Below are 24,777 nucleotides of genomic sequence, written 5' to 3' on the forward strand. Positions count from 1 at the left end.
GATGCCTCTGCCCTCCCCCATGAACAGTCCAGCAAGGATGACAGTGACTCATTACTGTTGTCGCCTTGTAGCTCTTTGCTGTGGTGAGGGGCACTGTGAGCGGATGGCCTGACCGAGAAGATGGGGGCTTGCAGGTCCTCGCCACACCCAGCCTGGTCTGCTCTCCTGGCTACAGTCGCCTACAGCCCACAGTGCTCCCACCAGCCATCCCTGTGTCTCGGTTTCCGATGTCAAAGGAAATCACTGGGCCTGTGCAGACAGCAGACCAGCCTGCCCGGTCCTCTGCCACTAGGTCTTTAGTAGGACAGACATCTTTGGGACTGCTGTGTGACGCGGTATACTTTAGAGTCTTTCTCCTGGTCATCTTGCTTGGAACCTCCCTTCTTCAACCAATGAAACGGAAGTTGTCAAACAGGAAAGGACAGTCATCTTGAAACCCTGTGAACTGGTTTTCCAGACCCTTTAGACCAAGCGCAAGCCTGCCTTGAATCAAACCCAAAGGGCTCACTATGGGTCCCAGTGGCGTCTAATGGACAAAAGGGAATGTGAACCTCCGCAGAGTCCGCCCTGACCTCCCCTTGCATCTGGCATCCAGGGAGGGTTTCAGCAGCAAGGTGGTTTGAGCTGCCCCCCTATTCCAGGGTCTGAGGCCGGTGAGGGTCGTACAGTGACCGTCCTTGTCAGATGCAAGGTCCAGCGAAGCATTCTCAGGTAAAACTCGGAGCCCTGAAGCTGGCCCGGGGACCGTCTGCCTGTTCACCGCTATGCTGCATCCTTGCAGGCTACAATCCGGCTGCTCGAGTGATTTGGGGGGCCTCTAAGGCTCATAGCTGCATTCTAGATCCAGCACCTCCTTTCAGATTCACATGTTCACTCAGCAAACATGAATTTGATGCCCAGTATGTGTACCAGGACCTGTGGAGGTGCTGCAAATGGGCCGGTGAATGAGAGGCAGGGTTTGTGGAGTTGAAGGACCTCTGACTCTTGAAAGAGGTCAGAGAAGGGTTCCCAGAGGACGGAACTGGAGTCCAGGCTGAAGCTAAAGGTTGACTCTGGAGCAGAGAGAAGAGGAGAGCATTGCTGGAGGGAACAAAGGGAGGAAAGTGACCCCTTTGAGGGATTCCAGGTGGGTCAGTGAGATTGCAGGGATATTGGAAAAAGTGGAGGAGGAGCGTGCAAAGAGTTCCTCAAATACAACCATATAAGCCAGAGTAAAATCACTTTTATGTTTGGGCTTGTGGTAATTGAGATTGTGGCTGGGGGTCATTTTAGAAGGCTGTGGCTGTAATGAGAGGTGCCCTTCGTCTCTACACTACACAACACGATGGAGTGTGTCTGTTGTTCACATTTTTTCTCATTTTTATTATAATTTTTATTTGATTTATAAATGCTTTTACATGTGTTTTAAAATTTACAAATGCATGGGAAGAATTTTAACTATTTTTTTTTTTGCAATTGATCTCCAATTTCATTAGATTTTGGTGCATGAATGTGGTCAATAATATTAATTTCTTGGGTATTCGTTAAAACTTTCTTTGTAGTTAAATATTTTTAGATGACTGTTCCATGCGTCCTTAGAATGGATGTGTGTTCTTTTAGTGTCGAGTATATCCATGAGGCCAATGTCAGATTAAGCTTATTAAATTTGCACAAAACATTTTTTCCCAGTTTGCCAGATCTATTTCTTTTCTAAGAATAATATAATAAGAATATCTAGCTAAGGTTCTAAATTTTTTCCACTTTACCGACATATTTGTCTACTTTTTTTAAAAGAATTTTTGAGTTTATATGGTTAGGAATATATAAGTTTAAGCTTTTCATGACTTTTTACAGCTATTTTCATACTTAATGGAGCTGGATTTGTGTCATGGGTTCTACTTTTCTCTGATATTACTGTACTTGTTTTCCTTGTTGATATTTGCTGTGCATACCTTTTTCTATCTCCTTACTTTTAACATTTCTGTTAAAAGTTTTAGGTGTGTCTCTTATAAAACACACATAGCAAATATTTTTTAAATTTATCTTCAAACCCTTTAGATATAGAATGTCGTTATTAGATATTAATATTGTATAATATGTCAAAAATAGGCAATTGTCAAAAAGTCTTATTTTCAGATAGATACATATGAGGTTTAAAAAAGTGATAGGGAATGGGGAAGGGATTAAATTCAAATGTTGGAATACTATTTGGAGAAAGTAGGTTTTTATGTGCTTCAAGAAACAGAAACCAAAATGTATTAGATGGACACTTCTATTTAAACATAGAAGATGTGAAGAAAAGAGAATGCTAAAAATAAATTTCTTAAAATCTATTTTGATTAACAGAAAAATTTAAAATATATTTATCTTGATATTTAATATATTTTGGTATATTTTTACCACTTTATTTTCTAATTATTATTATTATTATTATTATTATTTCACTTTTCTCCTTGGTTTCTTCTATATAGACAGAGATTGTTCTATTTTTATTTCTGCTTTTAAAATTTTGTGGGTTTATTAAACATTCTACTTCTATACTTTATAGTTCTCTTCATTAAATATTTATTGCATAGTTAACAGAGTCAAAACATAGGAGATATCTCAGTCTCCTTACCAAGGAAAAGAGTTACTTTTGAACTATTTCGTTTTAAACCTGTTTACTGCTCCTTCCATTTTAAAAAATTTTCAATACTTTGTAAAAGTGTTTTTGAACTTTCAAATATTTGTCTTCTATTTGACTAACTTACTATTTAGCAAAATAATGAAACTGGACCCTTATTTTACACCATACACAAAAATCAACTCAAAATGGATTAACAAGCATAACATCTAAAGTTGTGAAAATACTACAAAAAAGACACAGAGAAAGCTTCTTAATATTGACCTTGGCAATGACTGTTTGAATGTCACACCAAAAACTCAGGCAACAAAAACAGAAATAAACAAATGGGACCACATCAAGGGAAAAAAAAAAAAAAAAAAAAAAAAAAAAAACCTCTGCCTAGCAAATTAAACAGACAACGAAGAGAAAAGGCAATCTACATACTGGGAGAAAATATTAGAAAATCATGTATCTGACAAGGAGTTAATGTCCAAAATATACAAAGAACTCATACAACTCAACAGCAACAGCAGCATCACACAAAACAACCTGATTTTTAAAATGTACAAAGTATCTAAACAGATATTTCTCAAAAGAAGACATGCAAATGGCCAACAGATATGTGAAAAGTGCTCAAAATACTAATTATCAGAGAAATGCAAGACAAAATTACAATGAGATTTACCTCACTGTATATCTCATATATTCAGGATGGTTATTAAAAAAGACAAGTGATAACAAGTACTGCTGAAGGTATGGAGAGCTCATACATTGTATACTGTTGGTGGCAATGTAAATGGAAACAGCCATTATGGAAACAATATGGAGCTTCCTTAAAAAATTTTAAAAATTGAGCTACTATATAATCCAGCCATTCTGTTGCTGAGTATATATGTCCAAAGGAAAGGAAATTAATGTCCCAAAGAAATGTCTGCACTCCCATTGTTGATTGCATCATTATTCACAACAGCTAAGTTATAAAAACAATCTGTGTCCGTTGTAGAATAAACGAGAAAATGTCAAATATGTGTGTACATCACACACACACACAGATACACACTATGATATTATTCAGGCTTACGCAAAAGAGGAGGTGCTGCTGTGCTGCCATTTGTGACAACATGGCTACACCTGGAGAGCAACGTGCTCAGTGAAATAAGCCAGGCACAGAAAGACAAGTATCTCATCATCTCATTTATATATGGAATTTCAAACGGAAAAAATGGTTGAATACACAGGAACAGAGGGTAGAACAGGGGTCAGCAGGGTAGGGAGGGAGAGGAAATGGGAAGGTATAGGAAGGGTGTAAACTTGCAGTCACACAGGCTGTATAAGTCTATAGAAAGTCCAGCAGGGGGACGGTAGTTAATATTGTATTGCATATTGAAAATATGCTGAAAGAGTAAATTTTAGGTGCTCTCACCACAAAAACATTGAAAAGGTAACTATTGAAGATGATGAATATGTTAAATTGCCTACTCGTAATAAGCATTGCACCATAGATATGCATCTCAAAACATCAACTTTTACTCCTAAAACTTATAAAATAAAAAATTCATTGTTTAGTCATTTGTTTGTTCATCACTGCTCCTTTCCGCCTACTCTTTCCTCAAGGGTTCAAAATTTTCTTCTTCTTTTCAAATTATATCCTTGAGAAGCAACTTCTGTTGATATTTATGTAAAAAAAGCCTTTAATGCATTTTTACTTCTGAATGATGAAAGTTTAAAGTCAATAGTAATTTTTCCTAGTATTTTGAACATATTCTCCCATTGTATTCAGAAGTCTAGATCTTGCTAATGAGGTTGATTAAAAAGACCTTTGCATAACCCCATCTTTGTAGATGGAAAATTCCTTATAATAACAAAACATTCAGTCTTAGATGCAGCACGATGGACACAGAGAGGCGCCTCTTCTGTCCCCAATACTGAGCTGTGGGCAGATACCCATTGCTAGTCAGGCCCTCCCAGAGGTTTCCTGTGCAGCAGAGAGCCACACTGGCCTAGGTCACCCCCCTGGGAAGGGTAGGAGAAGAGGAGGCCTAATCCATAGCTAGTTCAGGTGGTAATATAGGACCACAAAGGCTTTTCCAGACCAACATGGGTCAACTTCATGCCCCCCCCATAGTGTTGGCTGAGTCTGTTCAGGCTGAATTGTGCCTTGACTTTGGCCTTGGCCAGTCCTTGTTCCTTCCCTCCCTTCTGGCACCCCTCCCAAGGTTACTCAGTAAACCTTCATGCCTGTGGAACTCCATCTCACAGGCTGCCTACCAGGAACCCGACCTTGGCACTTTGATTCCAGAAATAATTACAAAGAACAGATAAGTTTAGAGGGAGTCTGGGAGCGGAATTATCTTTGCATGGGGTAATGAGGACTCCATCACTGGTTATAGATGGATTAAAGGCAACCTCCAAGAACAAGGTCGAAGCCCAATTACTGAAACTCTCCCTGATGGTGAATCGGGATGGGTACCCCTGAAATGATCCAGTAGCCAGTGGCAGGGTTCAGGCATTTTACAAATGAGGGAGAAATGTAACAATCAGGACAATGGACTTGGGAGTCACTGTTTAAGCCAGTGAAAGCATTAGGTAAACAGAGACTGAGATCCATCGACAGGAAGCTAAGAGCCAGGGATGAAACACAGAGGGAATCATACACAGAAGCTCTTCTGCTCTGTAGGTGAAGGCTGAGAAAGCTGAGATAGAGACTGTATTAGTTTTTTATGGATGCTGTAACAAATACACACAGACTTGCTGGCTTAAACAGTACAGATTATTATCTTATGGATCTGGTGGTCAGAACTACAAAATGGGCCTCACTGAGTGAAAACCATCTGCTTTGTTCTTTCTGGAGGCTCTGGTGGAGAAACCAGGTCCTTTACCTTGTCCAGAGGCCTTATTCTAGAGGCCACCCACATTCTGGGTCTCCTTGACCACTTCCTCCTCCTTCAAAGCCAGCAGCATTGTATCTCTGATCAACCTTCCATAGTCACATCTCTCTCTGACTCTCCTGTTCTGCCTCCCTCTTTCAATTTTAAGGACCCTGCTATTATATCAGGAGCACTACAAAATTCAAGATAATCTCCTTACTTTAAGGTCAGTTGGTTAACAACCTTGATTTGATTGTAGCCTTAATTTCTATTTAGCGTGGAACCCAACATATTCACAGGTTCTGGATCAGGATACGGATCTCTGTGTGGGGAGAAGGAGGCATTATTCTGCCTGCCACACAGGCACTAGACTTAATATTCAAAGTAGCCAAACCCAGAAGAAGGTCAAGCTTCTCACCAAGGCAGCTCTGCAATGCACAATTCTGTTTACAAAAGAATAGAACCATGATACATGGGATGCAGACACTTTGATTGGCGTGTCTCAAAATCTTGAAGTTCCATGTTCCCACATGTCTTGTTTTCCAGAATTGTTTCACCCCTCCCTGTTAAGAGCAAGCACTCTCTCTTACTTAAAATGAAGAGGCTGCCCCCCATAAGACATCTCCTAGCTGTTAGAACATAATTAAGCTTATGTCACAGCTGGGATGACCTGGGTCTGATAAATAGTTACAAGATCCAGCCAATGTGCACTGGCAGAGCCAGAGAAGTACATACAGGATTGGATTTTGAGAATTCTTCAGCAAAGGGCTCTGCACAAAAAGGAGAGTTTATTGCTTTGGAAGCAATTTGGAGATACAGGATTTAGCATCCTGACAAAGCCTTTGGAGATGGGGTAAAATTGCTACCATGATGCTTCCTGAAGAATGGAAAAACTCAATGGTCCATACTAAGTGAGCTGGAATGCCAGGATTGCATGGCAGACAGTGGAAGGGGGCATGGGGAGACTCAGGGAGGTGGGCATGCTGGGATGGTTGCACTACGTAAGGCCAGCAGACCCACTAGAAGGTTCACAGAGACAGGGGGTTCTGGCAGACTCTATTTCCTAGAAGAAGAAGGAGTGCACAAGAAAAGAAAAGAAGGACCAGCCTCCCAAAGACTGTTGGCATTTGCTCTCCTGTAGAGGCAGGGCCAATGGTGGAAGACACCTTTACAGAATTAGGCTTGCTATAAATACAGGATGACAGAACTCTGCAGAAATACAGACCAGGTGGCAGTACTTCAAGATGAGAAGCCAAGTGGATGCAATTGTCATTATGACTGGCAAGGTTGGAGTGGCCGCCAACAGGGCCTGACCTTCAGAAGTATGAAGAAGGTTTGTAGAACACAGCACCCTGGGGGCAAAATGGACAGGCAGCCAATCAGGGCACTGCTCACATCATCAGAAAAAATCAAGGATGATGATCAAGAGGCTGAGAGCAGTAGCTTCCTGGTGCAGTTTTAAAGTGAGCCAGTGTTTGGACCTAAGACCTATTGATTGAAGAAGAGACCATGTTCCCAGGAGGAAGGACCGTGAAACACCATGGAAAGTATGCATGGCAATGATTTCCCCAGCCCTTCCACAAAATGATGTATGTAATTTCCTTGGGTCACTGTACACAAGGGAAAGAAAAATATCCAAGTGTTTCTAGGATTGTTGGACAGAGATTTAGAGTTGACAGTAACACCTGGAGCCCTGCAGAGTCATTTTCACTCCTCTGTTAGAGTTCGAATCTATGGGATCAGTGATGAATAGAATTTTGGCTGATGTCCTGCTTGAAATAGATTCATTGATTCTACAGACCCACTAAGTGCCTAGTATATATTTGGGAAAGACATACTAGACCACTGGTGCAAACCCCACATTGGGTCTTTTGCATGTATGGTCAGAGATATAATAGCAGAAAAGCCAAATGGGAGACTGTAAAACTACTCCACCCTCATCTCAGACAAGATATAAATTTATATAATTGGGATATATTTATCTATCTATCAATATCTGTATCTATATCTATAGATATAGATATATCTCACCCAAGGATGGCAGGAATTAGCAGCACACTTAAGGAGTTAAATGCCACGGTAGTGATCCTACCTTGTCTGTGTTTACTTAGCTTTCTGGGCCTAAAGAAAATTCAGATTATTTTGGAAAGACAATAGTAGTACCTTGCAAGCTTAATGCAGTATGACCCCAAGTGCTGTGCCCTGCCCATACCCAAGCAGGTTAACATGGCTGCAGGTGCATCATAAAAGATCATCCATCTAATGATCTAAAAGATCATTCCCATCTTGATCAGAAAACTAGATCATTGTCTTAGTCCATTTTATGTTACTTTAACAGAGTATTTGAGACTAGATAATTCATAATGAACAGAATTTTATTGGCTCACAGTTCTGGAGGCTGAGAAGTCAAAGGTTGAGGGGTGGGCATCTGGTGAGGGCCTTCTTGCTGCATTATCACCTGGAGGAAGACAAGAGGGTAAGAGAGAGCAAGTGGTGGCCAGACTTGCCCTTGTAGAACAGCACCAATTCCACCCATGAGGGCAGAGCCCTCACAGCATAATAACCTCTTCATACCATCACAATGGCCAATTGAATTTCAACATGGGTTTTGGAGGGGACAAATGTGGAAACCATAGCAATCAGAAAGTTTGCATGCACATGAAACTGACAATAGCACATATTTACAGTTTCTTCTCAGGGCAATATTATGTCTTCTGCCTTCTGGACAGAAGAGATCTGGGCCATCTGGACATCGTAAAGGTCAGCTCTCTATGACATTGTGTTAATCAGGCCAACACGAAGAGACTACAGTGTTGGATGCCTTGGGAATCCACACACACTCCAGAGTGTGGCAGACAAGCCCTAGATAAATCCAGAGGCATGCCACTTTAGTGAAACTTTTAGGAGTCTAGGGGTCAGGACATGTTATCCAAAATAAAGGACAAGTTGTGGCATCTCATTTTTCTACGATAAGAAAGTGCACCACCTGGCAGACCTGTTTATCTTTTGAAACAGCATGTGCTGTACTTGAGAATACTCCTTCAGCTCACATTTCAGGCAATGCAAAAGGATTCCTGCTTCTAGTGGGGCCGCAAAATGAAAAGGTACTGCAGTGGTTCAGGCTATGGTGCAGTCAAGACTTGGGCCAGATTATCCAACAGACTAAACAGTATTAGAAATATTAGAAGTGGGAGCCAGGTGCGGTGGCGCATGCCTGTAATCTCAGCACTTTGGGAGGCTGAGGTGGGTGGATCACCTGAGGCCGGGAGTTCGAGACCAGCCTGACCAACATGGAGAAACCCCATCTCTACTAAAAAATACAAAATTAGCCAGGCATGGTGGCACATGCCTGTAATCCCAGCTACTCGGGAGGCTGAGGCAGGAGAATTACTTGAACCTGAGAGGCAGAGGTTGCCTTGAGCCAAGATCATGCCATTGCACTCCAGCCTGGGCAACAAGAGCGAAACTCTGTCTCAAAAAAAAAAAAAAAAAATTAGAAGTGGGAGCAGACACCATGTTAATTTCATGGCTAACACCATAGTAAAATAAAGTAGGCCTCCGGGGTTCTGGAACAGGAACAACCCTATTTATCATTACTCCCAAGACCCGCACAGGAGAGGCATGTTACCATTTTCTCGCTCCGAGCTGTGCATGAATAAAGATCCTGGTTCCAAAGGAAGATTACATCCAAGAAGGGAAGAGTAAACATTCCACTGAACTCATATAAGTGATGGCTGCTGTCTGGGCACTTTAGGTCTGGTTCTTCATTTCCAGGGACCAGCAGCCTAAAAGAGGATTTGCCATCCCATCCAGGGCAATTGCTCCTGATCATCAGGAGGGGATTCAACTGCTCCATTGGTGAGATAGGATGTGGTTAAAATCCAGGTGACCCATACTTGTGCTTCCTGGTTCTCCCTGGCCTGATAGCAATGATAAAATAGACAGTTACACCAGTCCCAGGCTCAGAAGACCAGAGTGACCAAGTGTTCATATTCTCAGGACTGAAGATCTGCTCATTCTCCCAGGAAAGTCACTAGGACCAGAAGAAGTGCTGGCTGCAGGTGAGGGGGGATCCAGAACAGGTGGTGGGGCAGGGACATATTGAGCATCCGTGGCAGCCTCAAGGCCAGCTGCAGGGGCAGGTGCTTGGTGCCATCCTACTAATTGTCATGACATGTGTTTTCCCAGGAAAAGTGGCCCACCAGGATTGCAGAGGAGCTACTCCTGAATGTGTGTGAAAAAGGGATCCAAACAGGGGAAGGAGTGGACTGTGGGGCATGAGGATGCTCTTCAGAGCTGCACCCAGGAAGCTCTTGTTTCCAGCTGCGGGAGGCTGACAGCTCTTAGTCCATCAGGCAGTGCCACCTGCAGTGGCAGAGAGACACTTGCCCAGCCATGGCTTCTGCAGTGGCTCCCATGGAATGATTGCTGCAAAAGCCCAACCATTTTGCCTCAATGGGAACCAACTCTGAGGACCCATGGTCGCTCCAGAATGCCCCCATAAAGTTGGCTAGTGCTGGTCTTTGGGTTTTTCTTGGCTCAGTGCCACGGCCTTCGTCTTCCTTCCCTAGGCGTTGATCCCAGCAGCACTCTGTGAAAGGCTTCCTGCATCTGGGCTGGCATTGGGTGATCCAAGCTGCCATACCCATGGTCTTTCTAATGGGAAGACACTGGAAGCACGTTTAGTAAAATCAAAAGCAAGAATGGACACTATCCCTTCTAGTCTATTCTGAGGTCGGGAGTTCGAGACCAGCCTGACCAACATGGAGAAACCCCGTCTCTACTAAAAAATACAAAATTAGCCAGGCGTGGTGGCACATGCCTGTAATCCCAGCTACTCGCGAGCTGGGATTTTTATGTGACGATATTACGTGATTTTATGTGAAGATATTAGCCAATCTAATTGGAATTGAGGGGAGGGACTTAAAAAATAGACCAAAAAAAAGATAAAAGTGAAAGAAAGAAGAAAGATTATGTTTATTTGATAATGATCTTATCAGAAAAACTAGAGACCAATAGGACAAATGTTTTAAATAATGAGAAATGTCAAGGGGGCTAAATAAAAAGTTAGCTTACAGATATGAATATACTTTATGTATTCAAACAATTGTTCAGACAATGTATAAAAAAACTCTGTGACTTTCAGGGTACTAACAAGAAGCAGAGGACACATCAGCTGAGGTTTCAGAGAGAATGTAATGAAGGAGTGATTCAGAGAGCAAAAATAAACCAACAAGGAACATTAAGATATAAGAAGGAGAAGTTGTTCCACCCTGGACCCGAGGGAGCAGGAGGAGAGAATGTCCTTGGAGCGTGGGTCAAGGAAAAGGGCTGCCCAGCAGGGAGCTCTAGTCACAGCCGTGCTCAGTCACTTCCCTAATCTTCGCACCAGGTCACTGCAGGGGAAATACAGGGACCCGCAGTCACCTGTCAGTGACACTCCTCCTTATGCAAAGCCAAATACAAACCAGGCCGTGAGGAAGGCAGGTGACAGAGCCCTGGGGAGGGCCAGGAGGGGTGGGAGGTTAGGCTGGCCCACAGAGCAGTGCGCAGAAAGGCACTGGGCAGCCATCACGATGCACACTCTGCTTCTCTTGGTAACAGGAAACTGTAACGTCGAGGAATGAAATTCAGGCGGCCAATACAATTTCAATACGTGGAAATCTAGAAAGCCCTCTTGAGAGACTGTGGAAGATATAGCACATACTTGGCCAGAAATTATCATTGTCAGAAACATTTCAATTTTTCCCATGTTAATTCAAAAACAACAGGATTTAATAACATAGCATCAGGATTTGTTTTTTGTTAGCAGGCTTGTTTTAAAGGATGTGGAAAAATAGACAAGTAGCAATGTCCATGAGCGTTTTGCAGAAGAAAACAATGGGGGAGGCAGTTACTTGTTATGATCAATGTAGAGTTCACTTCAAAGCTACAATAAGTTAAATAATGTGATACAAGTTCATGACTAGTGATCATGATCAATAAAAGAGACTAAAAAGTCCAAAACTTAATATAAAGCTATTATTTGCTATTAATAGCACAACAAATTAAGTGGGGAGAGATGGATAACACAATTAACTCATTAACTCAATTAATAGAAATATTAGTTAATGTTCATTGAATGTTTATATGCCTGGGCACTGTTCTGTGTATCTGAACTGATGTACGTGAACTAATTTAATCATTAAAACAACCCTCAAAAGTAGATACTATTATTATCCCCACTTTCCAGTTAACAAGAAGCACAGAGCCGTTAAGTGATGGCCTAGAGCTCCAGAGCTAGAGATTGGCAGAGTTAGAATTCAAACCAGGCAATGGATTTCCAAAATGCATTATGTTCCTTAATACTCTGCTGATCTTGGGAAAAAAACTCAGATTGTTTTCTCAAAACTTTATACCAAAAATACATTATAAATAAAACAATGATTTAAGTTTTAAGGAAGAACAAATTGCAAGAGTACTACAGGAAAACATTGTGTTTTCAAGTTATTATTGGTATTATTTTTAATAATGATCTTTGAGTGGTAAAGCCCTTCTTAAGTTTAGTCCCAGAAAAAATGTAGCTATAGCTAAAATCACAGACCATGTTTAATTCCCTTAATATGCAATGGGCATGCCCAAATATGTAAGGAAAACATATTGATGAATCAATAGAAAAAAAATGGGCATGGGTATGCAGACAGTTGATGGAGAAGGATCTGCAGATGGCTCTCAAATATGTGAAAAGAAGATAAATCCTACCCCTAATACAAGAAATGTAAATTAAAACTGCCTTCAGCTATTGCTGTTCCTCATCAAATGAACAAATATTTAACATCTGGAGAGCCCATTGTGCAGAGGATGATGTGGAGAAGTTGCAGATTCTAGGAACAGCAGTTTAGCAATATGCATCAAAATTTGAAATGCACACACTCTTCACCTTACCCTATTCTCTCATCCCAACCCACAGTATATTTTTATCACATCAGCCAGCATGATCATTATAACAAATATAAATCAGAGCATGTCTCTCCTCTAATCAAGGCTCTCCAATGGCTCCCATTTTTCTCAGAGCAAAAAGCAAAAGTTCTCCAAATGGCTCATCGTACCTGGATCCTTCTGAACCTCTGTGCCCTGGTCTCACTGTAACCTTTTCTATTAATTATCTCATTCATTTTTTTAAACATTGTTAAACCGAAGTGAGTATATCATAAGCCATAAGTAGAAGTGAACAGATCATAAATGTACAGCTTGGTGAGTTAAAGGAATAATCATAAATGACCTCCCCTGGAAACAGTCGTCCAAGTCATGAAATCTAACATTGCCAGCATTCCTGTGTGTCCGTGCCCAATGACTGCAAGAGGAAATAACTTTTCTGCTTTCTCATTCACAGTCTTGTGGTGCCCAGTTTTGAACTTTATATAAGTAAAACAGTGTGTGCTCCTTTGTATCTGGTTTCTGTTGCTGAACATCATGCTTTTGAGATTCTTCCATGTAAATGGAGCTGGAGTGTGACATGTTACAGCATTCATATCACATAATATCAGGGCATGTCATACATTATGTCATATAATCACGTCATGCCATGCACATGGATACGCAGCAAGGCACCTGCCCATTCTAGTGTTGATGGACACTTGGACGCTTCCAGTTTGGGGTTATGAATTATGGAGCAATAGACATTGTTGTGCATGTCTTTTAGTGTATTTCTGTTGGACATAAATGTAAGAATAAAATTGTCGATTATGATATAGATAGATTATAGATAGATAGATAGACAGACAGACAGATAGGAACAATATAAGTCCATAATGCTAAAGAACTGTTCAAAGTGGTTGAACTCACACCAGGTAGGACTGTATTAGTGTTTCATTTATTCCATTTTTTCCCCAAAATAAGTATTATCATAGTCCATTGAGTGTTGCTATAAAGGAATACTTAAGACTGGGTAGTTTATAAATCAAAGAGGTTTATTTGGTTTGCAATTCTGCTTGATAGAAGGGCTCAAGACTGGGCATCTGCTGAGGATCTCAAGTGGCTTACAGTTCCGGCAGAGTGCAGGGGAGCCAGTGTGCAGAGATCACAGAGTGAGAGGAAGCAGGTGGGAGTACCAGGCTCATTTTAACAACCAGGTCTCCTGGGAACCAATGGAGGGAGAACTCACCCTCCAGTAAAGGTGTAAATCTATTTTTGACAAATCCGCCCCCCTGACCCAAATGCCTCCCATTAAGCACCACCTCCAAGGTTGAGGATCAGATTTTTAAATTATTATTGTTATACTTTAAGTTTTGGGATACATGTACAGAATGTGCAGGTTTGTTACATAGATATACACCTGCCATGGTGGTTTGCTGCACCTATCAACCCATCATCTAATTTAGGTATTTCTCCTAATGCCATCCCTCCCCTTGCCCCCCACCCCACAACAGGCCCCAGTGTGTGATGTTCTCCTTCCTGTGTCCATGCGTTCTCATTGTTCAACTCCCACTTATGAGTGAGAATATGGGGTGTTTGGTTTTCTGTTCCCGTGTTAGTTTGCTGAGAATGATGGTTTCTAGCTTCATTCATGTCTCTGCAAAGGACATGAACTCATCCTTTTTTATGGCTGCATCATATTCTATGGTGTATATGTGTCATATTTTCTTTATCCAGTCTGTCATTGAGGGACATTTGGGTTGGTTCCAAGTCTTTGTTATTGTGAATAGTGCTGCAATAAACATACATGTGCATGTGTCTTTATAGTAGAATGTTTTATAATCCTTTGGGTATATACTCTGTAATGAGATGGCTGGGTCAAATGGTATTTCTGGATCTAGATCCTTGAGGAATTGCTACACTGTCTTCCACGATGGTCGAACTAATTTACACTCCCACCAACAGTGTAAAAGTGTTCCTATTTCTCCACATCCTCTCCAGCATCTGTTGTTTTCTGACTTTTAATGATCACCATTCTAACTGGCATGAGATGATATCTCATTATGGTTTTTATTTGCATTTCTCCAATGACGAGTGATGATGAGCTTTTTTTCATGTTTTTTGGCCACATAAATGTCTTCCTTGAGAAGTGTCTGTTCATATCCTTCACCCATTTTTTGACGGGGTTGTTTTTTTCTTGTAAATTTGTTTAAGTTCCTTGTAGATTCTGGATATTAGTCCTTTGTCAGATGGATAGACTGCAAAAATTTTCTCCTATTCTGTAGGTTGCCTGTTCACTCTAATGATAGTTCCTTTTGCTGTGCAGAAGCCCTTTAGTTTAATTAGATACCATTTTTCAAATATAGCTTTTGTTGCCTTTGCTTTTGGTGTTTTAGTCATATGCTTGATGATTATGTGTCTTGAGGTTGCTCTTCTTGAGGACTATCTTTGTGGGGTTCTCTATATTTTCTGAATTTGAATGTTGGCCTGTCTTGCTAGGATGGGGAAGCTATCCTGGATAATATCCTAAAGAGTGTTTTCCATCTTGGTCCCATTCTCCCTGTCATTTTCAGGTACACCCATTAAATGTAGTTTGTTCTTTTCACATAGTCCCATATTTCTTGGAGGCTTTGTTTATTCCTTTTTATTCTTTTTTCTCTAATCTTGTCTTCATGCTTTATTTCATCATGTTGATCTTTAATCTCTGATATCCTTTCTTCTGCTTGATCAATTCAGCTTGATACCTGTGTATGCTTCACGAAGTTCTCGTGCTGTGTTTTTCAACTCCACCAGGTCATTTGTATTCTTCTCTAGACTGGTTATTCTAGTTAGCAATTCCTCTAACCTTTCTTCAAGGTTCTTAGCTTCCTGGCATTGGGTCAGAACATGCTCCTTTAGCTTGGAGGAGTTTGTTATTACCCACCTTCTGAAGCCCACTTCTGTCCATTGTCACACTCATTCTCTGTCCAGTGTTGTTCCCTTGCTGGTGGGGAGTTGTGGTCCTTTGGAGGAGAAGAGGTGTTCTGGTTTTCGGAATTTTCAGGCTTTTTGCCCTAATTTTTCCTCATCTTCCTGGATTTATCTATCTTTTGTCTTTCACGTTGGTGACCTTCAGATGGGGTTTTTGTGTGGACGTCCTTTTTGTTGATGTTGATGCTATTCCTTCCTGTTTGTTAGTTTTCCTTCTAACAGTCAGGCCCCTCTGCTGCAGGTCTGCTGGAGTTTGCTAGAGGTCCACTCCAGACCCTGTTTGCCTGGGTATCACCAGTGGAGGCTGCAGAACAGCAAAGTTTGCTGCCTGTTCCTTCCTCTGGAAATTTCGTTCCAGAGGGGCACCCGCCAGATGCCAGCCAGAGTTCTCCTGTGTAAGGTGTCTGTCGGCCCCTGGTGGAAGGTGTCACCCAGTCAGGAGGCACAGGTGTCAAGGACCCACTTGAAAAGGCAGTCTATCCCTTAGCAGAGCTCCATTGCTGGGCTGGGAAATCTGCTGCTCTTTTCAGAACCAGCAGGCAGGAACATGTAAGTCAACCGAAGCTGTCCCCACAACCGCCCCTTCCCCCAGGTGCCCTTTCCAAGAAAGATGGGGGTTTTATCTATAAGCACCTGACTGGGACTGCTGCCTTTCTTTCAGAGATGCCCTGCCCAGAGAAGAGGGATCTAGAGAGGCAGTCTGGCTGCAGCAGCTTTGCGGAGCTGCGATGGGCTCTGCCCAGTTTGAACTTCTGGGTGGCTTTGTTTACACCGTGAGGGGAAAACTGCCTACTCAAGCCTCAGTAATGGCAGAGGCCCCTCCCCCAACCAAGCTTGAGTGTCCCAGGTCGACTTCAGACTGCTGTGCTGGCAGCAAGAATTTCAAGGCTGGGCTCCGAGGGGTGGGATCTGCTGAGCTAGACCACTTGGCTCCCTGGCTTCAGCCTCCTTTCCAGGGGAGTAAATGGTTCTGTCTCGCTGGTGTTCCAGGCACCACTGGAGTATGAAAAAAACCTCCTGCAGCTCGCTCTGTGTCTGCCCAAACAGCCGCCCCCTTTTGTGCTTGAAACCCAGGGTCCTGGTGGTGTCCGTACCTGAGGGAATCTCCTGGTCTGCGGATTGCAAAGACCATGGGAAAATGTAGTGTCTGGGTCGGTAATGCACCGTTCTTCAGGGCACAGTCCCTCACAGCTCCCCTTGGCCAGGGGAGGGAGTTTCCCACCCCGTGCACTTCCTGAGTGAGGGAACGCCCCACCCTGATTCTGCTCGCCCTTCGTGGGCTGCACCCACTGTCTAACCAGTCTCAGCAAGATGAGCTGGGTGCCTCCGTTGGAGATGTAGAAATCACCCGCCTTCTGTGTTGATCTCTCTGGGAGCTGCAGACTGGAGCTGTTCCTATTCGGCCATCTTGCCAGCCACCATCAAGGATTAGATTTTAACATGAGAATTGGTGGGAACAAACCATGTCCAAACTATGGCAGATGTAATGTCTAAAAATGAAAATATGTGTAATCTTCAAGAAAAAAGCGTATAACATACCTTACAATTTTTTTCCTTTTAAAAAGCATTAAGAATAGCTGAAAATTAAAGCTTCTCATTAATACTAATTTAATGAGAAAATTTGATAAACATAAACACCAAGAAGTTTTCCACTAATTATGGTTGTGCTATATACTAATCTTCTTAAGAAGTTCTCAACAGATTCCGCACTTGGCAAACTCCCTTCACTAATTTATTTTTTGGGGTTTCAAGGCCTATTGGTGCAGCAGGCTCATTACTTTCAGGGTGTAGCCTTTCCAACCCTGGCCTTTTAAATTGGGGTCAGTATGTACATTTCCACACAATTTAGGTTTTCGTCTTTCATATCTCTAGTTAAACTCTTTATTAAAGAAGAGTTTCAGCACACATAATTTAAAATTCTTCTGATTTGTCCTCAGACCACTGTGTAGCCTCTTACAAGACAGTATTTAGCCTTAATCTTTTATTTGATTTACTAGAAGTGTAATCTACACCTATTTCTTCTTAAGATCATAACTTGCAAACATGAGAAAACTAACCTAGAGCAATAGGAGTGTTGCACACCTGAGAATTGTAGCTCCCTATCTGTCTGCACCAACAAATTCTAATTAATAGCTGCTTTCTTTGGAGATGTGGTCCTGAGGTTAGTGATTTTGCTACACAGTCAGGCTGATGGGTGTAATTAAGACTTTCTCGGAGTTTCTTCCTATCAACTCATGAGGAGGAGGAAGGCCCATTACCAAAGTCATCCTAGGAGTACAAAGACGTCTAGCCAGAGACCTATTCTTCCTAAATATGTGTTGATGAATTGATCGAGAGAGAACAAAGAAGTAAGAACACAATGACAGACGAATTTTTTCCCTGGGTTGTGAAAATTCCATGGAGTTTGACAGGGACTTATCCATGTTGAAGGAAGCCGAGGTATTTGGTGATGTAAAACCTAGTCCAATATTCAGCTACCGTCCTCTAATACTCTTTGGCTTAAACGTCTAACATGCTTTTATTCTCCATCAAGTATTTTAGTTAGTGGGTTTTTTGTTTTGTTTTGTTTTGTTTTGTTTTAATGCTAGTATCACAGGACAGCCTTCTGCCCCCAAAACTGGAAAGACAGAAAAGGGGACACAGAATTAAAGCTCACTGGAGGACAAACCTGTGAGCAGAATCTCAAAGAAAACTAGTACAGATTGGGATAACCTGAGCCATAATTCACAGATTTCTACAACAGTGTGGACAAGTCTGATAGTTAGAAACACAGGGGGATGCAGTCGCGGGGGCCCCCACGCTTTTGTGAGCTTTATCTCTGGGAGCCTACCAGGCCTTCACAGGGATTGTCAGAGACAAATCCCTCGGCTCCCAACAAGGGGAAGTGGAAAGCAGCCTCTTGGAATATGTCAGAGCCCTCTGATCTTCACAGGGGCTGCCTCAGGGAAACTATTTTACCAGCACCTAAACTATCAGGGTTTTGTTTTTTTTTTTTGAGATGGATTCTCGCTCTGTCACCCAGGCTGGAGTGCAGTGGCGTGGTCTCAGCTCACTGCAAGCTCCGCCTCCCAGGTTCACGCCATTCTCCTGCCTCAGCCTCCCCAAGTAGCTGGGACTACAGGCGCCCACCACCACGCCCAGCTATTTTTTTTTGTATTTTAGTAGAGACGGGGTTTCACCGTGTTAGCCAGGATGGTCTCGATCTCCTGACCTCGTGATCCGCCCGTCTCGGCCTCCCAAAGTGCTAGGATTACAGGCTTGAGCCACTGCGCCTGGCCTCCTAACTATCAGGGTTTTATCAGAACCTAGCAGGCCTGGGCCTGGGAGAAGGCAAATAGCCAATTCCAGGCATCTATAGCCATCACATCACACCTGAGGAGAGGGGACGAGAAGCACAGGTGAATGTCATAGTCCAGGTCACAGAATCAGCAAACACCAAGACCAGCTCTGAGGCCGGTGAGACGCTTCCCTCCACCACACCTCACCTCCACTTCACTAAAGATTGATGTAAAGCATTTCCTTTCACCAAGTATGTCATGTCCAGCTTTCAACAGAAAATTACAAGGCACACTAAAAGGCAAAAAAATAGAGAAAAAGTAAACAGTGTGAACATCGAAACCAGAGTCAGATGCAGCAAGAATGTTGGAATGATCAGACCAGGAATTTAAAATAATCATGATTAATATGCTAAGTGCTCTAGTGGAAAACGTTGACAACATGCAAAAACACAGGTAATCTAAGTAGAGAGATCTAAGAAAGAATAAGAAAGAAATGCTAGAAATCAAAAACACTGCAACAAATGAAGAATGCCTTTGGTGGACTCGCTAGCAGACTGGACTTGTCTGGAGGGAGCCTCTGAGCTTAAGGAAATGTCAATAGAAGCACAAACCTGACCAGAATTACAGTGGATTTTTTGGTAGAAACCAACAAGTTGATGATAAAATTTACAAGAAATTCCAAGGATCCTAGAATGGCCAAAATATTTTTGAAAAAGAGGAACAAAGTAGAATGAACACTTCATGGTTTGAAAACTTATTACAAAGTAATAGTGATGAAGACAGTGGGATACTGTAGAAGGACAGCAGTGTAGATCAATGGAATCAAATTGAGAACCTAGAAATAAACCTTTATCTATGGCCAACTAGACTTCAACCAGGGTGCCAAGACCATTTGATTGGGAAAGAATAGTCCTCTCAACAACTGAGGCTGGGACAACTGGACAGCCACATGCAAAAGAATGGAACTGGACTCTTACCTTACACCATAAACAAAAATTAACTCAGTATGGATCAAAGGTCTACATGTAAGAAATATAAAATTATTAGGCAAAAACATAGGAGTAAATCTCCATAACTCTGTATTTGGCAAATAATTCTTACATGTGACATTAAAATCACAAACAACAAAAGAAAATATAGATACATTGGACTTTATCAAAATTAAAATCTACACTTTAAAGAGCCATGAAGAAAGAGAAAAGACAGCCCACGGGATGAAAGAAAGCTTTTACTGATCATGTATTAGATGAGGCACTGGTGTAAGAATATATAAAGAATACTTGCAACTCAATAATAAGAAAATAAATAACCCAGCTAAAAAGTTGACAGAAGATTATAATACACATTTCTGCCAAGAAGGTATACAAGTGGCCAATATGCACATGTAAAGATGCTGAACTTTCTAGTCATCAGATTAAATTAAAGCCAATCAAAGTGTAATGAGATACCACCGCCATCCAATAGGATGTCTGGAATTAAAAAGTTGACTAATAGCAAGTGCTGGTAAGTATAATACATGAGAAGTTAGAATTCTCACACACTACTGGTGGAAATGGTCCAGCTGCTTTGAAAACCAGGCTGGCAGTGCCTCAAATGATTCAACATAGAGTTGCCTTGTGATCCAGCAATTCTGTTCCTAGATATATACCTAAGAGAAACAAAAACATATGTTTATACGTAAAGTTGAACACAAATGTTTATAGTAGCATTGTTCATAAAAGTTAACAAGTGTACACAGTCCAAAAGGTCATCATTTGACAAATGAAGAAAAAATATGGAATATCCACACAATATAATATTATTTGGCCGTAAAAAGGAATGAAGTCCTGATACATGCGTCAACATAGATGAACTTGACACAAGACCACATATTGTGTAATTCCATTCATATCAATTGTCCAGAACAGGAAATCTATATAGACACAAAGTATATTCATTCTTGCTTAGGGCTCGGGGCAGTCTAGAGATTGGAAGATAGGGAAATTACGGTTAAAATGTATGGGGATTGTTTTTTGTTTTTTTGTTTTTTGTTTTTTTTTTTGGAGACCGAGTCTCGCTCTGTCGCCCAGGCTGGAGTGCAGTGGCGCGATCTCGGCTCACTGCAAGCTCCACCTCCCGGGTTCACGCCGTTCTCCTGCCTCAGCCTCCCGAGTAGCTGGGACTACAGGCACCTGCCACCACGCCTGGCTAATTTTTTGTATTTTTATAGAGACGGGATTTCACTGTATTAGCGAGGATGGTCTCGATCTCCTGACCTCGTGATCTGCCCGCCTCAGCCTCCCAAAGTGCTGGGATCACAGGCATGAGCCACCACGCCTGGCCATATGGGGTTTTTTTCTTGAGGTGATGAAAATCTTTAAAATTGATGATGGTGCTGGTTACACCTATCTATGGATATATTAAAAACCATTGAAATAAACACTTTAAATGGGTGAATTTGTATGTTGTGTGGTGTGTGACTTGTATCTCAATTACATTTTTTTTTTAAAGAATGCTCCACATACATATCCCCCCACCTCGAACACATGTCTCGTGCAGACAGAGATGCTCTCACACACAGTCCCTATCACAAAGAGAAGCAAGTTACATACACACCTGCCCACCAAGTCAAATGTTTCCTACTTGAAATAAATAAGTGGGGGAGGGATTTTCTCCTTGATGGTTGCCATCCCTGATTGATTCAAAATAGATAAAATGTGAACAGTCTGATAAAGTTCCTCTTAACTAATTGAATCAAAACAATTTTTGGGAATTTTGTTGTCTTAACTCCTTTCATTTAAATGGATAACCTAGATTAGAGACTAATCATTTGATTTTTTAAATTCCATTGAATCTACTTGAAACAGGCAACCATCCTCACAGTTCATTAAAATTAATCTAAATTTTCTAAATGAACCTATTCAAAACTAATCAGCTCAATGTAAGTCTAACTAAGGTGATGGTTCTTGGGGTAATAGGTGATAAACTCAAAAACCAAAATCATTTAAATTACATTAAACACATCATTCCCAACAGGCTCACGTCAGTGACATAGGACTTACTCATTTCACAGTTTGATCATCTGCATGGTGTACTCGGTCCATGCTCTGCCCAGTTAAGACACATGTTAGATTTTAAATTCATGTAGTAAAGTTGTGGCTTAACTGTGTCCTGAATCAAGAACTTAGTGTTCATATTTGTGTACCACAGTTATTTATACAGCCCTGCCATGCTTTGGGTCATTTTCTAGGTGCTGAGTACAAAGGAGTGAATGGGACTGCTCTAGGAAATTATCCTGGAGTAGATAGGCGACAATGGCAAGCGCATAACTAAAAGTTACTGGAGTGTCACATGCTGTGAGTATGAAACAATAAGGTGAGAGCTTGGAGAGTGCCTTGGGGAGAAGTGGCTATTTGAGATGAGAGACGGGAGAAGGCCTCTCCAAAGAACTGATATTTGCACATGACAGACAGGTGAGAAATAAATTGTTATCCACTCATTCTGCATGTTTTCCGGAGTACATTCCCAGGTATTACTGCATCTGGTTAGGATATGATCCAATTCACAGTTGGAATTGGGGAAATCATAAGAATAATTAGTGATTTACCTTATACCCTGTACTCTGCTTTTATTTAGGGTGATATAAGAGAGATTTTTTTTGTTGTTTTTATTTTGTTTGTTTTTTGTTTTTTCCATGAGTCATAACCAGACTTGTTACAGTGAAGTCTTGCTCCCTTCAAATAACAGAGCAGCACTGCCTACACCTTTAACTGCAGCCGGCCTGGAAAACTGTCTGTTTCCTCACCAAACAAATTAACAAATAATGCAAAAAGTAACATTTTATAAAGAGCATTCCTTGGAAGACTAGATCCAAGGAACATTAATACGTTTTTAAGTAAAACAGATCAAAAAAATTTGTAAAACCCTGGCTTAAACAGAGTCGGACTGGGGTTTTGTTGTTGTTGTTGTTGTTATTGTTGTTATTTTGTTTTTCCCCAGATGGACATTTTGGAACCTTTACTACACCAATTGCTTTTGAAATGTACCCTCCAAGTCAGACTGTTCTGGTGATGGAAATACTGGTCTCTGCCGCTTGGGCACATCACATATTTTGATAACCGGGGTGTTGATTTTCCTTGATTTTTTTCTTTCTCTGTTTTAAATTTACACCAACTTAGACAGAATGGTATTAGAAAATTACTATGAACCAAAAAGAAGAGCTTCTGGGCTGGGGAAAAAAATTAATAATTTTTTCTAATTTATGAAATGAACAAAGAGCCACCTGCCAGGCCTAATGCACAAGGTGGGTAGTAGAATCAAACAGAAATGTTCAGTACTGTTATTACTATAATATTCTCCAAAACCAACATACAGAAATTGCCTGTGCCAAACACATGCTTGATAAGCCCATAAAAGGAATTTGACAAAGTAGCTTGCACACTGGTGACTCAGTATTTATCAAGCGCTAGCAAGCCTGCTGTCCCAGGCAGAGGCGCTCCCCACCCTCTCAGAGAAGATGTTTCCCAGAAGAGTCAGACACCAAGCAGGCCGGCAGAAAAACCACAGGGCTTTTGAGCATCCGAGGTGACAAGAAAGGTGAAAAGCAGAGAGAAGGGCCAGAGGGAGGGAAAACAGGAAGAATTTTATGTATGATTACTCAGGAAAGGTTCTTTGAGGAAACAGTATGTTATAGTATCTCAGCAGACATCTGGGTAAGAGGCAAGGAGCCCCACAGCTGTGTAAGCGAAGCACTGTGCAAAACTCCGTTTGCTGAGACCAGCGATTGTGATGGTCTTGAAACAACACGGGGCTGTAAATAATAAAACATAATGCCCAGTATGTAACAGTTCAAGGCCAAAACACAGGACGGCCATACAATCCAGGTTTAAACTGAGAAAATAATACATCATTTTTATTATGACTTTATTGATATATTACTACTAACCCAGTCCTCAACCAATGAGCTGTGCTGAAGCACAAAACTGATGCAAATCAATAATTTCTAAACACAAGTTATTTTTCTTTAGCTCACAGGACACAAGGCATTGGATGGCAAAGGCAAAAACAAGAGTGTGACTGCTCTTTCTGCCAAAATAGCTACTTAATACTAACAAGCACAATAATAATGATAACAACAAAAATAACATAATATGAATCTATAAAAACGACAAAAGAACTTTAACGTATAATTAGAGATGACTTTGTCACTTTTAAAAATTACATGCATATTTGTATATTTCCAACCCTGTACAAATTAACATAAATTCAGATAATAACACTGAAGAAAATTCTTTTCAAATCGAACAAACCATATAAAAATGCACTATGACAAATTCCATGTAAAAGCACAATCCATGAAAAAAAGAGAAGTTGGACTTCACTAAAATTAAAAACTTCTGCTCTGCAAAAGACACTGTTAAGAACATGAAAAGGCAAGCCACAGACTGGGAGAAAATCTTTGCAAAACACATATCTGATCATGGGCATCCAAGTTACACAAAGAACTTTTAAGATTCAACAATAAGAAAACACAACAGCCTAATCAGAAAGTGGCCAAAAAGTCTCAACCGACACCTCACCAAAGAAAATGTAAAATCCAGCACACTGGCAACGCCATATGCTGGCGAGGACGTGAAGCCACAGGAACTCTCATTCATGCTGCTGGGAATGCAAAATGGTGCAGCCACTTTAGAAGACAGTTTGGCATTTTCTTATAAAATTAAATATACTCTTACCATATGATCCAGCATTCGTATTCCTTGGTATTTACCCAAATGAATTGAAAACTTATCTACACAAAAATCTGCACACTGATGTTTATAGCAGCCGTATTCATAACTGCCAAAACTGGAAACAACCAAGATGTCCTTCAGCAGGTGAATGGATAAACTAGTCCATCCAGACAATGAAATAATATTCAGTGTTAAAAAGAAATGAGCTATCCCGTCATGAAAAGACATGGAGGAGCCTTAAATGCATATTACTAAGTGAAAGAATACCAATCTGTAAAGGCTACATATGGTATGATTCCAACTATAGGACATTCTGGAAAAACAAAACTATGGAGACGTAAAAAGCTCAGTGGTTGCCAAGGGCTGGTGAGGGGAGGGCTGAACTAGGAGAGAACAGGGAATTTTTAGGGCAGTGGAATTATTCCGTATGGTATAATAATGGTAGTTACATGACATTTGTCAAAACCCATAGA

General features: G+C 41.2%; 1 long non-coding RNA gene across 1 annotated transcript in view; it reads right to left on the reverse strand.

Moving 5' to 3' along the window:
- Positions 1–24,560, reverse strand: part of LOC139358005 (uncharacterized) — a 52,732-nt gene extending 28,172 nt beyond the window's left edge. Inside the window, exons 1-2 of the long non-coding RNA XR_011612185.1 lie at positions 24,308–24,560; positions 7,839–7,909 (exon numbers count right to left, since the gene is read on the reverse strand). This is a non-coding gene — a long non-coding RNA (uncharacterized lncRNA). The remainder of the gene's footprint in view (positions 1–7,838; positions 7,910–24,307) is intronic.
- Between the last annotated feature and the right edge of the window lie 217 nt (positions 24,561–24,777).

Source organism: Macaca nemestrina, chromosome 13 (assembly GCF_043159975.1).
Source record: "Macaca nemestrina isolate mMacNem1 chromosome 13, mMacNem.hap1, whole genome shotgun sequence".
NCBI classification, from domain to species: Eukaryota; Metazoa; Chordata; class Mammalia; order Primates; family Cercopithecidae; genus Macaca; species Macaca nemestrina.